The 15252-nt window shown below is 36.7% G+C and overlaps 1 long non-coding RNA gene across 1 annotated transcript; it reads right to left on the bottom strand.

Annotated features, from left to right (window-relative positions):
* Positions 1 to 235: 235 nt before the first annotated feature.
* LOC132298594 (uncharacterized) lies at positions 236 to 1586 on the bottom strand. Its single transcript, XR_009479909.1, has 2 exons — positions 1356 to 1586; positions 236 to 476 (listed from the first exon to the last, which is right to left on the bottom strand). It is a non-coding gene; the product is annotated as an uncharacterized LOC132298594 (long non-coding RNA).
* Positions 1587 to 15252: the final 13666 nt, after the last annotated feature.

Below are 15252 nucleotides of genomic sequence, written 5' to 3'. Positions count from 1 at the left end.
GTCAAAGGTTCGGTCGACCGAACCTCATTTCGGTCGACCGAAATGAAGATCCCGAGAGCCAATTCCACTGATTCGGTCGACCGAAATGGCTCCTTCGTGCCCAGAACCTGCAAACTAGTCTGCAGCACTTGGAAATGAAATGGGAACTAAAAATAGAACCTTTACAATGGTTCAAACTCGGCTAAGTCATTGGAAATGAACTTACTAACCGTCAAAGACCAAAATACCAACATCGTGATCACATAAAACATCACTTGATTACTTTTACATAAAGCTATAAATCATGGTTACGTTAATCCCATTTACATCAATTAAAAGTGAGGTTTCATTCTTACATTACAAGGCCATGTATCACTTAGTTACGTTCCCCCACAAAATGATTATACATAAAATGGACAAGGTACAAAATAGCAAGATGGTCTTCAAACAACTTTCAAGCTTGCGGTGAATTGTCATCCGCTGACCCTTGCTATGACCTGAAAAATGTTTAAATATATGGGGTGAGAAAATTGTTCAGTAGGTGGCACCTAAGACACGCATCTTGTATCCCCGTGAACCCAAACAAGGAATAGGACAATAGGAATCGGGGTCATACTGTGTAGGGAAAATACAACATAACATACAGTCTCAACACAATCAATATGGAGCAATGAAATGCAATGCATGTTGATATCGCTCCCCATTTTCAACAATTCAAATCCACCAATTTCAAACTGTTAATGTAACCCCCTTTGGTGACTCCGCAGCGCCGAGAGAAGGATTGGCTACTGTCCCTGACCTTTGGTGACTCCGCAGCATCATTATGGGGCCCAGATAGCTCAACCACGCTAGGGCAATCTCCTTAGTTCCCTCTAGGTTATATTAACCTACCGGCCCGTTGGTGACTCCGCAGCGACCGGGTTTTCTCAAAACTCTTTTTCATCAAAACTTGTTTCCCCTAAAAATTCCCCTTTTTGTATCAAAACAATTTCTTTCCCATTTTGATACCCAATGACATGCATGATCATCATATGCTTTCATGATGCCATGATACATAAAAGATTCACACCCTACATAATTTAACATACTCCCATTCAATATATTTACAAAGAAATTACTAGCACCATAAGCATAAAGGAATCTACACATGGACGTGCTTTCCACAAAACAAATTATACCAAGTTACAAACACTGAAGCATGTAAAATCCACATTTAAGCATGTTTATCTCACAAATCTACATATACACATTATTATGGATCTCATATACAAAATCACATCGTTCTAGAGGTAATCAACTCGATTAAACATGTTAAGCATCAATTAATAAGGATTAATTCACTAGGGAGCAAGAACTCATGGATTAGAAACCCCTACCTCTTATTTGCGAAAAACCCTCAAAAATGGGTTTTAATTTCGAAGATGCTAGGGAGGCTCAAAGCTGGAATTGATGGTATAAACGTGTAGAGCTCACTGTGCTCTTCGTTTTGCCTCAAACGACACCTAAATCCAGTAAGAAATGAAGAAGTAATCAAGTCTCAAAGATTGAATGAGAAAAGAAAAAGAAAAAGAAAAAGCAATCAAGAGAGTGAGAGAGAGAGAACCAGCGGGGAGAGAGAGTGAATGGTTGGAAATGTGGTCTCTAGACCACTTTTGATATAGTGATAGGTCCCACCACTTTGATTTTCTTTTCTCTTTTTCTCTTACTCCAATTTCTACACTACACACATATAATGCAACACATAAAATACCACTTAATCCACGTAAATTGAAATGCACAAAATGCAAGTGCTCAACTAGAATCCCGTACGAAAAATGTGAAAAGACCAAAATACCCCTGTGTCAACGAAATTCCGAAAAAATGAAAAATGGCGAAAATCGGAAACGTCACACAATCACTGAGCCCAATCATTTGTCCGAATCACGCCACCATAAATTTTTTTTTTTTTTTGTTTTTCACCACCACATGCACTATTGTGGAATTCATACATCATACTTGTAATTTTCTAGCCCAATTTGATCAGATAATCACTTACGTAAATTTTTTTTTTTTTTTAGCATTGCTGTCTCGAATCTAATGTGGAGATAAGTAAAGGACAAAAATACCCTTTACTTTGAGATATATTACAATTTCTCCTAAAAATGTAGGAAATTTGTGATTATAATTAAATTGTGCTTCCATATACATATATGTAGTTATATACTCAGGCTTTTTAGGCCAAAATAATGTACAAATTTAAAAACAAATTTTGTTAATTGTTTATTTTTTCTGCACAATTATGATATTATAGCTTTTAAGACATTGTTTGACTGAAACAAAGTGTCTTAACGGTAATATTTAGCCAGAAAAAAAAAAAAAAAAAAAATCTTCTTCAATGATGTTTTGCATGCTTTTTTGTAACTCAAGCTCTTTTATAATCCTAATTATTAAAGCTAAATGTAAACAAGCTTTCTTCCGTATGTGAAAATGTAACAACTTTTTAAAGTGTGTTCAATAAATGAATAAAAAAAGTATTTCATATATAAACATAAAAAAGTATTTCATAAATAAACATAAAGAGCCGTGATACATCTTTCGACTCAATCCCATCGAAATTGGGACCGTCCCTGCACGTTAGGGCACAATCGTGACCGTGAATTCCAGAAACAAAGAGGAAGAAAGTGAAGGGGTCTTGATTTCCCAAGTTAGACAGATTCTCGGTTTCGGAGGAAGTTTCGGTTGTTTGGGTCGGAGGAAAGGTCATTTCCCAAAAGTAATTCCAAATCCTTCCAAACAAAGCCTTTTCCCATGCTGAGAGCATGCTCTCAGAAATGGCAGAGCTCATCCCATTCTGTATATATACGAGTGCCATTCCAGAACCATTCACATTTTGTAAAACCCTATTGGTCTCAAATCATGCCAAAACGATCCTCGGTAAGAAAATTAAAGTAGTCTTCCAAAGCCTCCGCCGGAAAATTTAAAGTGTCGTCCAATGCCGGAAAGCAAAAGGCGCAGGATGAATCTCCAGAGTGCCGGCGCCTGAAGAGTTCGACGACTATTGTACGCTGTGCAAGTATCGCACATCAAATTTGGCAGAACACCAGAAGAAGATTCATAAGACCTTGTAATTTGATTGTAGAAGCTGTGACCTGAAATTCTAGAGCCTGTTTGAGCTTAGCAAACATTGCGACAAGAAAAAGCTAAGGTTTTTATGAAATTAGATGCAAATTGGTAGAGTGTTGTTTCAATTTCAATTGTTCTGTCTTAATGTTCTGTTTTAGTTCTCAATCTTCGTATTGTTTTAGGTCTTAATGTTCTGTTCTTAATCTTCGTTCTGTTTTAGGTCTTAATGTTCTGTTTTAGTTCTTAATCTGATGTTGATCCGGCTTAGAGGAATGATATGCGATAATATTTTTTGAATTTTAATTTGGGATTTATAGTTGATTATGAATGTTTGGTGGTATAAAATTGTTTGTTTCGCCAATTTTTTATGAGTAATGAGGACTATGGTGGTGGTGGAGGGGATAGAGAGAGTGTGTTGGTGGCGGTGGTGGTTGAGGAGGAGCGAAAGTGATGGTAGAGGTGACCGGCGGTGGTGGTTGTGGTTAGGGAGGATAATGGTGGTAGAGGAGAGTGTGTGTGTTGGTTGCGGTTGTGGAGGTAGAGAGGGGATTACGGTGCAGAGGGGGTGTTTGGCGGTGGATGAAATCAATTGCTCTATTTTAGGTCTCGCCAATTTTCTTTACCAAGTGGCTGTGAGTAGAGACGACGGTGGTGGTGGTAGAGGGGACAGAGAGTGTATATTGGTGGCGGTGGTGGTTGAGGAGGAGCGAAAGTGATGGTAGAGGTGACCGGCGGTCATAGTTGTGGTTAGGGAGAACGATGGTGGTAAAGGATAATGTGTGTGTTGGTGGCGGTAGAGAGAGGATTGCGGTGCAGAGGTGGGTGTTTGGGGGTGGTGGTCGTGGGTGGGACTGTGGGTGTTGATATATATATATATATATATATATATATATATATATATATATATATATATTCGTGTGTGTGTGTGTGTGTCAGTTAATATGGAGTGAACATGTGGGCCTTGACTACTCTGCAGTCATTTATATGCATTTTATGCATGTGTATGGTTACGTCAAAGACGTTACCGACATGTGCTTAGTGATTCTCTGTCATATATATATATATATATACATACCATTGATTGGAGATGTCATGTTAGGCCAATACCATTTTGGCGATACCCAAAAAATCGAATTGTGGAATGGGCCTCCAAATCCAGCAACTCAGCCCTCGATCGTCAAAATGATTAGGTCAGAAAAAAGAGGGCCTAAAAATTTTTTGTGAAAAAGAGGCCCAGAGCAATGGCTCTATAAGGATCTGTTTGAGTCCCAAAAAAAAAATCAATTTTTGTTTTTTTCTCTAAACAAAAGTGAACTTAAAAAATGTTAAGCCAGTGTTTGGCTAACAGAATGGTTTTTAGGCCAAAATAATGTAGTACAAATTTAAAAACATATTTTGTTATTTATTTATTTTTTTCTGCACAACACTGATATTATAGCCTTTAAGGTACTGTTTGGCTTACATAAAAAGTGTCTTAACGGCATATTTGGCCAAAAAATAATTCGTCTTCTTCAATGAAGTATTGCATGCTTCTTTGTTGCTCAAGCTCTTTTATACTCCTAGTTATTACGAGTTTGAGAAGAGTTAGATGTACATAATCTTATCTCTGTATGTGAATAGACAACGCGAGGAGGAAGAGAGGAAGTGATGCTCTTGAATCACTGTCCTCTTGACTTGTCAGGCACACACTAGCTTGACCCTTTATATATATATATATATATATATATATATATATACACACACACACTCATTTCTTCACCAGTGTTGTTATTTTTCACAGGAAGGGTAGATTACCAGCATATTCTTGGTGTTCATGTGGAGGGCTTGTTCCATTTGCAACCGATGCTAAACATAATTTGATAAGAAATACACCGAAAGGGGGGGGGGGGGGGGGGGGGGGGGGGAAAGAAGGGAAAAACTTATAAAATTAGTTATAAAGAAAAAACATATTCTTGGTGTTCATTATGGTGTTGCACCCTGTTGTCTAGAGTGCAGGAAAAGATGGATTGGATAGAGAAATAGAGATTTTAACACACACTAATTGCATTGCTTTCTTATATATCAAAATTCATTTTTAGTATATATGGTGTATCTATTATTATTCATTGCCCTTTGTATGAGAATTGTTTTGTGCTAAACATAGATACAAAATTCTTTGGTGGTGGTTCTTATTAACCATGTCATTGCCATTAAAGAGGTTTTCCAGATATAAAGATGGCTCAATGGAGTTGGCCATGTATGTATATATGTTTGGCGATTTTATTATGAAAAATGAGAGTTTTAACCCCAACGATGATACTATCAAAAGCAAAGCGATATTTTCTCGCTTTTGAAAAGTCATGAGGAGTTCAGGAACGAAAACACATTTTTTCACAAAAAAATGCTTGCACGTAATGCCATCTATCAAGTAAGTATGCACAGGCTTAAATGGTGGTACTCAGACATTTGGTATAGATATATTAAAAGGAGATAGAATCCTCATGGTCCCACCAAGGCATTCATGCATAGGTATAAAAATGAGAAGTAAAATGGTCTCCTAAAGGTCCAATGAGAATGTCACACCATGTAACAAGCTAGGGCTGCAACTCGGACTGGGCCAGCCCGAATTTACCCGAGCCCAGCCCGAAATTTTCAGGGCTTGGGTAGTGTTTTCTGTTCTAGGTCTGGGCTTGGGCTAGATATTCTGAGCCCAAATTAAATTTGGGCTGGGCTTGAGTTGATATTATATAAAGCCCGAAGCCCAGCTCGAGCCCGAAAAGGGTATATTTATTTTAAAACTATGTTTTTTCACAAGTGTATAATAACTTAATTGGTAATGTGTTTGGGATTTTTCTTGGAGGAATTCTGTTGGAGTCTTTATAGCTGCACAAATTTCTTATTTTTTACATTCTGAATACAAAGGCGTGGGCTCATGGGCGGGCTTGGGTAGGAAAAGTTAATTATGGGCTTGGCTTGGGTGGCTGGGATTGGGCTTTAGGCGGGCTTGGGCTGGGCTTGGCCAAAAAATTTTGTACATGGGCTGAGCCCGAATTAAGTCTTCAGCCTGCCTAACCTGCCTGAGTTGCAGCCCTATAACTAGCAAGCAAGGACACGTTAAGTATCAAGAATTATGACTCGATGTTATTTCCAGCCCTTATTAATGCTAAACAAAGAAAATATATTAACTTTCTTACAAAAAAAAAAAATTTAATTCTAGCTTAGAAAATATATATAATAACATAAAAAAGAATTGATAAAAAATCACAATAATATTTAATTATATGTTGTACAAACTTGATCTCACATTTTAATACAACAAGAGATAAAAATAGATTTTTTTCACCACATAAAATGACAAGCAAAAGAAGAAGAAGAAAAAAACAAAAAAAAGATTTAACCAAAAGCATTTAAAACAAATTCAATCTGTGTACTTAATTTCCTAACACAGTTGGCACAATCCAAATTGAGGGTGGCATATACGTATGCGAAGGATCAAAGATGTAATGCGTCCCAAAGCTTTCGGTCTCTAAGTTGAAGATCCCAATGTCACAGTGCCCAGACAGGGGATTAGAAGAAAAAAAGGTCAATAAAATCATCCGTATAGTATATGGAATTCGGCTGGCATCCCGGCCATTTTGGAAGCTGAAACACAAATGGAATGGTTATCTCTTAAAAACAGTGTGTCTCCGCCCAAGCTCTTCACTTCAACCCGCTTAGGCCAACCTTGCTCAAATTGCTCCAACAGCAACTTGAAAATCTTAAACCCTGAAGTTGCATGTTGTAAGTCTTCTCCAAATTTTAAAAACCTTTGTACAAGAAGTAAATTTCCTTAGATGATTCTACAAGATACGCCTGCTGAAGATACACATTAGTCTTCAGTGCAATTACCTTCACTTGGATAGCCTTACTCGCCCTATCCCCGCTATTAACATCAATTATTATGACTCTACTCCAGTAATCAACAGCAAAAATCTGCCCTTTATAATAAATGACATCATAGATGAGTGTAAATCTCTTTTTATCTATGAAAGTCCAAGCTTTGTCTCTTGGGCGAATGAATGCCAGTCTTTGGACACCACTGTAGATGGCGAAAACTATATAGTCATTAGGAGATGAGGCAGGATCACAATGTAACCTTCTTAATTTCAAACTCAACCTCATCAACTTCTATGCCATTTTCATAGTCGATCTCAATATCCTCATCTTCGCCATGTGTGAACATATGGGGGTCCATAATTGGAAGTTCAATGGTAGCACCAGAGAACGGGTTGTTTAAGGTTAAGGCGAAAGATTTTTTCACAGTAAACAACCAACCATGTGAAGAACCAGAAAGCCTCTTTTTGTAAGGTACCCGTAACTGAAGACTATATAACTTATTACGAGTGATATTGTATAGATTGCGTCTTTCGTCACTATTATCTTCAGAGGGTACCGTCAACAATGGAACTTGTCTGCAACATCTATTTTGAATGAATTGAAGTTTGTTCTCCATGGCCACAGAGTGCCATGATTTGCAGACAGCACCAAAGTGAACATAGTTAGAAAAGCAAACCAAGTTTTCCAGAATCATATCCAATAAGTGCTTCGGAAGCCATGACCAATCTGACTTCATATCCACAACCATACTTAGTTTAAAATTGCAGTGCCAACAAATCAAAAATCTAAACCATCAGAATAATAACTAAATGCATCAACAAAAAAAAACACAAGGCTACCCATCCCCTGATTGTTTTATTATTTAGTTATATAAATGCAATCTGTTATTATATATTTATATAAATATATTTGGATATATAAATTTATTTAAGCATTCGAATACATCAAATCGGCATATCCAAAATTCACCTAATAAGACTTGCCTTACCTCCCTCCCCGCCCCAAAAAAAAAAACCATATAACAATAGAAAAAAAAAATTATATAATATAAAAATATGACCATAAACAATGACAAATACTCATGTATAAATATATGATGAATAATCAAAAGAAAAGACTTACTAAGGTTGGAATGATTGTAAACTTCACAACTGACGATTCACCAATAAAAGAATGAATAAATTTATGAAAACCAAAACCAAGAATAAAGTGTGAGATTTAACACGTAGTACTGACCTATAGGCTATATATATAGTGACAAATATTTTCCTAATCGAGAAGACAATAGAGGGAAGTTCGTAGAATCCTGATACAAGAAGGATGAGTTTTTTTTATTTTCCTAAAACGTACCGCTGTCCGGGAGCTTTAGTTGCCACGGGCTTTCAAACCCAAAAAAATATTTTTTAAAGCTATCAAAAATGATTACAGGCCTGTTTAGGAGCTTTTAGAATGTTCACACGAGCCCATTCACTGAGCCCAATCATTTGTCCGAATCACACCACCATATGCACTATTGTGGAATTCATACACCATACTTGTAATTTTCTAGTCCAAAGGACAAAAAATACCCTTCACTTTGAGATATATTACAATTTCTCCTAAAAATGTAGGATTTTGTGATTATAGTTAGACTGTGCTTCCATATTCATATATGTAATTATATACTCACACAACGGCTTTTTAGGCCAAAATAATGTACAAATTTAAAAACAAATTTTGTTGATTGTTTATTATTTTCTGCACAATTCTAATATTAAAGCTTTTAAGGCAGTGTTTGACTAACACAAAAAATGCCTTAATAGCTATATTTAGCCCGAAAACAATTTGTCTTCTTCAATGATGCACTGCATGCTTCTTTGTAACTCAAGCTGTTTTATATTCCTAGTTATTACGGGTTTGAGAAAAGATAGATGTATGCAATCTTACCTCCATATATGGGTTTGAGAAAAGATAGATGTATGCAACCTTACCTCCGTATGTGAAGATGTAACAACTTTTAAAACTGTGTTTAATCAAAACTTTTTTATTTGCTGGTTATGATTTTCTTATTTTGGATCTAGTAGCTGCTGAAGGATTTTTTTGGATGTTCAGCTCATATGAGTAAAAATTGGTTGTCATGGAAAATAACTATGAAGTCTTAAATGAATTTTTTTTAGTTTGTTTTATTTTCTTTATTTTTGTTCAATCTCTTAAACTAATTCAGAGAGAAAAATAAAGTATTTTAGTTCATTTAGATATTTTATTTGTTATTAAGATGGATTAAAACTCAAATAATGTTTGAGCATGATGTTTTAGAAAATTTAACCAAATTGACTTATTTCACTGTTTTTAAAATATATATGGTGGTAACAAAACATCATGTAATTTTACATATTATTGTTTGTATATATTTATGTATATTTATAATAGTAATAAAAAATTTAAGAGTAAAAGAAGTATATATATTAAAATAGTGTCTTAAATCCAATCCTTAGTTCCAAACATAGCCGTATTTCGTTTCCCACGCTGAGAGCGTGCTGTCAAAAATGGCAGTCTGAAGTACCATTCTATATATATAGCAGTGGCCTTCTCCAATTGTAAACCCCAATTGTTCTCTAATCATGCCAAAAAGGTCCTCGGCAAGAGAATGGAAGGAGTCTTCCAAAGCCTCCGCCGGAAAGTTGAAAGCGCCATCCAACGATTCGGTCGGAAAGCAAAAGGCGCCGGAAGAGTTCGATGACTACTGTACGCTTCCAAGCGTCGCACAACAAATTTGGTAGCACACCAGAAGATGATTCATAGAACCTTGAAATTTGATTGTAGAAGCTGTGAGTTGAAATACCAAAGCCAGTCCGAACTAAGCCGACACTGCGACAAGAAGAATCACGTCATGAAAAAGCGGTAACTGGCGACTTCCTTGAATCTTGATCCTGAAAGTTTTTTATGCAACCGTTGTATTTTCTTTAAAATTAGATACAAATTGGTATAGTATTTTCTGAAATGCAATGAAATTTTGAATTTCATTGTCTCAATTTCTTCAATTGCTCTATTTTAGTTCTTAGTGATCTGTTTTAGTTCTTAATCGTGTTGCTAAAGATGTTGATCCGGCGTAGAGGAATGATTTGCTATATTTTGTTCTTGAATCCTTTTGAATTTTATTTTGGGATTTCTAGTTGTTTGATGGTATACAATTGCTGGTTCCGACAATTTTCTTTACTAAGTGGCTGTGAGCAGAGAGGACGATGGTGGTGGTGGAGGGGACAGAGAGAGTGTGTGTTGGTGGCGGTGGTGGTTGAGGAGGAGCGAAAGTGATGGTAGAAGTGACCGGCGGTGGTTGTTGGGGAGGACGATGGTGGTGGAGAAGAATGTGTGTGTGTTGGTGGCGGTGGTGGAGGTAGAGATTGAGGTGCAAAGAGGGTGTTTGGCAATGGTGGTCGGTGGGAATGTGGTGGGTGTTGATATATGTGTGTGTGTGTGTAATTTCATTATTTCATGATCTTAGTCTTCGTTCCCGAGCGATATTTTTGTTCTTTAATTTTTTTGAATTTTATTTTGGGATTTGTAGTTCATTATGAATGTTTGACGGTATATAATTGCTGGTTTCGACAATTTTCTTTACCGAGTGGCTGTGAGTAGAGAGTGTTTGGAAAGATAACAATAAATAAACACAACGGAATAACTCTTCTCCCTATATGCAAGCAAATATAGTGTATCTTTACTTTTATATGTGCTGAAAATAATAGAAAAGAAAATCAATCACACTAAGCCACAAGAACACAAGCAATTTTTTTACGTGAAAACTTTCCCAGTGTGAGGAAGAAAAACCATAGGACCTAGTCCAGTTAAAATCTCCACTATCAACCAAATAATGGGTACACAAAGTCTTCTCTAATCGCAATTAGAGGTTACAATACATCTCATCAAGATATTAATAATCTTGGCAAATACAAAGAGAATTGGAGAGAAAATACTATAAACCCGGTTACTGTTCACGGGTACGAATCACTGTTCCCGAGCTCAAAATCCGATCTCCACCGTTCATATTTTAACTCATTGAGTCGTGAACCTCTCTTCCAAATTTCAGCTCGATCGGACCACGGACGAAGCGGGGTCGGGGGTTTGATGAAATCTGGGCAGTGTATGAAAAATCTGCGTTTTCCTTATCTTTCTTATGAAAGTTATGGCTGATCTCCCTCTTTTTTTTTTTGTCTGACTTCCTTAGGGTTATTCACCCTAAAGGGCTAGGCTTTGGGCTTTAATAAAACCCACTTGGGCTTTCCTCCATATAGAAGGAAATAAACCCAACAGAGAGGACAGTGGTGGTGGTGGTGGTGGAGGGGACAGATAGTGTGTGTTGGTGGCGGTGGTGGTTGAGGAAGAACGAAAGTGATGGTAGAGGTAACCGGCGGTCTTGGTTGTGATTAGGGAGGACGATGGTGATGGAAGAAAATGTGTGTGTTGGTGGCGGTGGTTGAGGTAGAGAGGGGATTGCAGAGGTGGGTGTTTGGCGATGGTGGTCATGGGTGGGACTGTGGGTGTTGATGTGTGTGTGTGTGTGTGTCAGTTAATATGGACTGGTGACATGAGGTCCTTGACTACTCTGCAATCATTTATATGCATTTTATGTATGTATGTATATAGTTACGTCAAAGACGCTACTTACACGTGCTCAGTGCATATATATATATATATATATATATATATATATATATATATATATATATATATAAGTGTAATGAATGTATGTGTATCTGTATAATGTAATAATACTCAGAGAGAGAGAGAGAAAACGAAAGAGTGAGAGAGAGAAACTTTTCTTAAGTCTTGTATATCACCAGTAATACATGTACATTGCATTATATATATAAGCTCAGTTTTGGCTTCCCTTATAAGCCATCTTCAGGAGCGCCAATTTCTTTATTTGATTTCTCTTGTGCTTTCCTCTTCCGGGGAACAGTGTCTTTTGCACCGACTGGTCTACCACGCTTTTGGCGTGTCTTAGATGCATTTACAATAACACTGACAGACTGTCCTACAGGGACATCAATTATTGCTGGAATGTTTGCAGTTGGAATATGTGATTTCATCACTTTCTTTGTGTCAGTGAATGCATCGGGTAATTGATTTGCAATACTTTGCAAATCAATGATCCTTTGAACTTCTAGTTTACATTTATTTGTGCGAGAATCTAAATGAGATAAAGTCGAGACACTCCAATTAATAACTCGTTGCTCTTCGGGCTTTTTCTTTTCTCCCCCTAATGGAGGGAAAACAGACTCATCGAAATGACAGTCAGCAAACCGCGCCTTAAACACATCACCTGTCATAGGTTCAAGATATTTAATAATAGATGGAGAATCAAAACCTAAATAAATACCAAGTCGTCGTTGAGGACCCATTTTGGTGCATTGTGGGGGTGCAATGGGAACATATACAGCGCAACCAAAAACTCGTAAGTGAGAGATACTTGGTTGTTGACCCATCACAAGTTGTAGTGGTGAAAAACTATGATATGCAGTTGGTCTAATGCGAGCCAGTGATGCTGCATATAATATCGCATGTCCCCAAGCAGAAATAGGTAGTTTAGTTCTCATGAGTAATGGTCTAGCTATTTACTGAAGACGTTTGATAAAAGATTCTGCAAGACCATTTTGGGTGTGAGTATGTGCAACAGGATGTTCAATAAGAATGCTAATTGACATGCAATAGCCATCAAATGATTGAGATGTAAATTCTCCGGCATTATTAAGACGGATAGTCTGGATTGGATAATCCAAAAATTGTGCTCGTAATCGGATTATTTGAGCAAGGAGTTGAGCAAATGCAACATTATGAGTAGAAAGTAAACTTACGTGTGACCACCGTGTTGATGCATCAATTAAGACCATAAAATACCGAAATGGTCCACACGCTGGATGAATTGGTCCATATATATCCCCTTGAATTCGTTGTAAAAATGGTGGGCATTCAACGAAGACCTTGGAAGGTGATGGTCTGACTATTAATTTACCCTGTGAACAAGCGGTACAAGGATAATCATTTGCTAAACGAATCTTCTGGTTCTTTAGTGGATGACCATGTGAATTTTCAACGATTCGGCGCATCATTGTTGACCCAAGATGACCAAGGCGATCATGCCAAAGTATAAAAATATTTGGGTCAGAGCACTTCTGGTGCGTCATTGCATGCGACTCAATTATTCCTATATTTGTATAATATAATCCAGAAGATAAAATAGAGAGTTTTTCTAATACATGTTTCTGGTATGTAATACAGAGAAATTCAACGCCCCCTTCATTTATAGTCTCAATATGATAACCGTTGGGACGTATATCTTTAAAGCTTAATAAATTTCTTTTGGATTTGGTAGAGTATAGAACATCATTAATATTCAATTGTGTTCCACATGGTAACACAATGATAACTCTTTTGGAGCCTTCACTTAGGTTTGTTGGACCTGATATTGTATTGACATGAGCTTCAGCTAATGTTATACTCGAAAAATATTTTCTATTTCGGAGTATAGTGTGTGTTGTTGCACTGTCTGCCAGACATATATCTTCATCATTTATCTTGGGTACAGTCAATGCCTTAGTCAGATCCATGCTTTTTCATATACACAAAATATGTATTTCATTACTTCAAACTTGAAATATAAACTAGATTTACATGCAAGATAGCCAAAATAAAAACATACTAGTGCAACCTAGATACATATTGATACAGATAAGCTAAAACACATAAGGGATAACATGGTAGAGAAGGACACATTAATTGGTATGAACATTTCCATCACCAATCAAATGATTAATACTATCACTAGGATCAGCAAAGAAGTCAGAAACATCAAGGTGAGTAATATCAACAGGCAAGTCGTCATCCATAAAATTCATTCCAATTTCTTTTTCTTTTCCTTTATCATTCATTGAGGCACGGTAAAGATCAACTAGATGTTTTGGCGTACGATAGGTACGCGACCGATGACCTTTCATTCCACATCTATAGCAAGGCTTGTCATCATATATCTCAGGAGCTTTGTTCTGCAAAGCTTTTTCTTTTACCTACTTGGTATTTGAATTCCACTTCTGGTGGGACGGTGTGGAGTTCTTTCTAGGAACCAATGAGGAATTATGACCACCACGATTATTATAATTATTTCTATTGCGACCATATCCATGACCACCACGACATCCGCATCCACGTTCAAATCTATGGCGGTGAAATGATGACATATTCGCTTCTGGGAATGGTACAGATCCAGTGGGACGGGACTGGTGGTTTTGTATCAAAAGCTCATTATTCTGTTTAGCCACCAACAAACAAGAAATCAGCTTAGAATATTTGGTAAATCTGCGCTTTCTATATTGCTGCTGCAAGAGCACATTTAAGGCATGAAATGTGGAGTATGTTTTTTCCAACATATCATCATCAGTGATTTTTGCTCCACATAATTTCAATTGTGAGTTGATTTTAAATAAGGCTAAATTGTATTCACTTACACTTTTAAAATCCTGCAATCGCAGGTGGATCCAGTCATAGCGAGCTTTTGGAAGGATTACAGTTTTCTGATGCTCATATCGTTCTTTCAGATTTTTTCACAGTGTAAGTGAATCCTTAACCGTGAGGTACTTTGTTTTTAATTTCTCATGGAGCTGATGGCGAAGAAAGATCATAGTTTTTGCGCAGTCCTGCAGGGACGCATTATTTTCTTCCTTAATTGTTTCACCGAGATTCATGGCATCCATCTGGATCTCGGCATCAAGGATCCATGACAAGTAGTTTTTGCCCGAGATATCAAGTGCCACAAATTCAAGCTTGGTAAGATTTGACATTATGAACTATAAATGATAAAATAACATAATTAGAATTATTTCACAAAAAAGAATAATCAATTTGAGATTATAAAAATACTGCAGTCACTGTAATGTGATTTGTCAGTAAATATATAATGTCAAAAGTTAATCATGTGCTTTCAGTAAACAAAACAATAACAAAAAGACAAAATATATTTACACTAAAAGGCACATATAATTTATATTTCTAAGTTTTGCAAAACTTCAGGTTTGTAAGGGTACTCAGTGTAAATGACTTCAGGTCAAAGAATTTCAGATTCATTTAGACTTCAGGCTAACAATTTTTGCGAAACTTCGGGTTTGCAAAGAGTACCAAATATTGGTGAAACTTCAGGCTCACAAAGAGTATATTAATATATGCAAAACTTCGAGTTTGCAAATTAAATAATTTAGTATTTGCAAGACTTCGGGCTCAGCAATTTACTTTTCAAGAATGGACAAAAATATTCTAATATAAATAAATAAATAAATAGTTGCGAGACTG

Source organism: Cornus florida, unplaced genomic scaffold, assembly GCF_030987335.1.
Source record: "Cornus florida cultivar Cherokee Brave unplaced genomic scaffold, ASM3098733v1 CherokeeBrave_3.0.0_Hap2_Chr03, whole genome shotgun sequence".
In the NCBI taxonomy this organism is placed as follows: Eukaryota; Viridiplantae; Streptophyta; class Magnoliopsida; order Cornales; family Cornaceae; genus Cornus; species Cornus florida.
The sequence above is the reverse complement of the archived record's forward strand: the minus strand, read 5'-3'. Positions and strand labels throughout refer to the sequence as shown.